The 2,949-nt window shown below is 46.5% G+C and overlaps 1 pseudogene; it reads left to right on the top strand.

Annotated features, from left to right (window-relative positions):
• The first annotated feature begins 368 nt into the window (after nt 1-368).
• Nucleotides 369-1,985, top strand: LOC125540665 (annotated as a pseudogene).
• The last annotated feature ends 964 nt before the right edge of the window (nt 1,986-2,949 follow it).

Genomic DNA, 2,949 nt, shown 5'->3' on the forward strand with positions numbered 1-2,949 from the left:
GGCGAGGACGGACGCACGCCGCGCACAGGGTCCGATGGAGGGGAGAGAGTTACGCCCGCCATGGATTTCCCGGTGTTGACTAGTGACCACATTGAAGACGAGGAGCGGAAGGAAGAAGAGGTATGGTTGTATCGAACGGCTGTGCGTAGCTGTATCAGGTGGCTGGGGCAGACCGGCCTAAATTTGGGCCGGTGCGCCGGCGCCTAGCAGCGTCCTAAAAAACGACTGACCCTAATTGGTTTATTAGTCGAAGTAAGTATAGCTAAAGGGTGTGCCAACATACATGGGCATGTTGGGAGTGGACACAAACTCCAGCTATAAAAACCAACGAACCGCTTAATTCGTCTCAGCCACCACAAAGTGGACAACACAAAATAGAGTTGCATGCTCGGCATTAGATTATACTGCCTACACACAAGTGCTAAGTGCTAACTAGCACAATAATGCATCCAAGCAAGAGTTCTCCAGCAAGTAAGAAGGCTGACGCCGAGGAGGACATCACCGTCGACCTATATCCATTTATACGTGAATACAACGGCGGCCATGTCGAACGCTTACTTCGCAGTCCATTCGTGGCAGCGTCCGAGGACGCGGCTGCCAACCGTGGAGTTGCGACAAGGGACGCCGTCATCGACGAGAAGACGGGCGTGTCCGCACGCCTGTTCCTTCCCTCCCTTGCCGCAGCCGCCGGCGAGCTGCTCCCCGTCATCATGTACGTCCACGGCAGATCTTTCTGCACGGAGAGTGCGTTCTGCCGCACGTACCACAACTACGCCAGGTCCCTGGCCGCGCGCGCCGGGGCCCTCGTCGTGTCCGTGGAGTACCGTCTAGCGCCGGAGCATACCGTGCCCATGGCCTATGATGACGCCTGGGAGGCACTTCAGTGGGTGGCGTCCCTCTCTGACCCCTGGCTCTCCTACCTCGCTGATCCCGGGCGCACGTTTCTCGCCGGCGATAGCGCTGGCGGCAACATCGTCTACAACACGGCGGTGCGTGCGGCCACCGGCGTGGCACTGGCAACCACATCGACGTTGAGGGTCTTGTCATCGTGCAACCATACTTTTGGGGAGACGATCGGCTGTCCAGCTCCGAGGAAGTCTGGGACGGCGTCGCCATGTTTGCTCCTGAGGTCATCGACAGGCTCTGGCCGTTCGTTACGGCAGGTCGGCTCGGCAATGACGATTGCCGGGTCAACCCTGCCGACGAGGAGATCGCATCCCTGACATGCCGGCGTGTGCTGGTCGCCGTTGCCGAGAAGGACACCTTGCGTGACCGCGGGCGCCCGCTGTGGTGACATTGGTGGAGTCGGAGGGCGAAGACCATGGCTTCCACCTGTACAACCCACTGCGTGGGACCAGCAAGACTCTCATGGACACCATAGTGCAGTTCATAAACCAACGCACGGCCTTGCCACTGCCGGCCGCTTTGCTGCCAGAGCTTCACGAGCTGCATTCACTCCCCCAAGGTAAGAAGAAGACATCATTTGCTGTCCAGCCTGTTGAATGCGTGCCTACTAGGCCGTATATGGGGGTGTTTGGGTGTGGGATGGCCATGAAAATCTTGTTGAGTGGCCCTAATGATATGACACGTAGTAGTTGCTTAAGCATTGGACAGGGAAGAAGGGCCTCCAAGACTAGATATGGGTTATTTTTGGGCCATCTTAGCAAGTCTAACAAGACCAACAGGATCTCATTATCAGCAACAGCTCCGGAGAGTTGTGTTTTCCACAACTTCATCTAGTGGATGAAAGTTGATCTACATGCTTCCAGAATTCCATGCTCCAATATAACTATAATAATATAATAAGCAAGGTACGCAAAAAGTTACCGAGGGACATTATTTACCAACTGCTTGTTTGGGTCGAAAGAATTGTATGCTGTGTATGTATTGATGTATTTATATTTCTTTTTCCTTATATAAACTATGTATGTAAGATCGGTGTATGACTTATGTACTAGTATTTGTGTATCATCATACGTATATGAAATTTATACAAATTGTGTCCAAGTAGTTATCAATTTGTGCACCAACACAGCCTACCAATTCTAAAAGATAACTGAAAATGCTTTTGAACATATTTAAGGACGTAAAAGTTTATACCATAGGAACAACTGCATGTGAAATGCCTCTTTGACATATTATTTAAAAAAATAAGGGTATGTTCCTCATAGGACAAGTTTCTGCAGTATTCGGTTACATGGAATATTCCGTACGATTAACATGGAATATACAGTTACATGTCTGGATTCATGTTGCATTGGTGCATGCTTTTTCATGTGCGTTAAAGTTGCATGCGTGTATACACACAAAAATAATGTTACATATGCATGTTAAATTATTGCGTATTACAGTAAGTAAACAAGGAAGTAAAAATGAGGAAATAATAATAGTAATTAAATGATGTTTTTTTTCCTACAAAATAGCATTAGTTATGTACAAAACTGTTGGAATTTTGCATCTGATTCCAACCGAGGAGACATAAAAATGGATAGGTATAATAAATGAATATTCACAAATATATTGACAAAACTAATTACAATATGTAAAGGGACATTCTATAATATGCAGTACAATATATTAAATAAAATAATTAGAATTTCTTGCCCATGCTCGTCCTTGTCTAAATTGGCTTTGTTGTCAGAGAAATGCCCATTCAATAAGCACTATGTAATATTTGTGCATGTTCGATGCCATAAGATGATTTTTTAAGTTCACATAGACTTCACTTTATTAGAGCTCTTTTTATACAAAAATTTGATTGGCTCCACTTCTACTGATCGCTTACTCATTCATTTATGTTTATAAATTAACACATGGAAATAAATTATGCTATTGAATATTATCTCATTGGCATTTTTTGGTGATAGGCATACTTTTTTTTCCTTTAGAGGGTCAATCAAACTTGTCAATGTCCCATATGTCACACGACCGACCCAGAGTGGTTTCATC

Source organism: Triticum urartu, chromosome 2, assembly GCF_003073215.2.
Source record: "Triticum urartu cultivar G1812 chromosome 2, Tu2.1, whole genome shotgun sequence".
Taxonomy (NCBI): domain Eukaryota; kingdom Viridiplantae; phylum Streptophyta; class Magnoliopsida; order Poales; family Poaceae; genus Triticum; species Triticum urartu.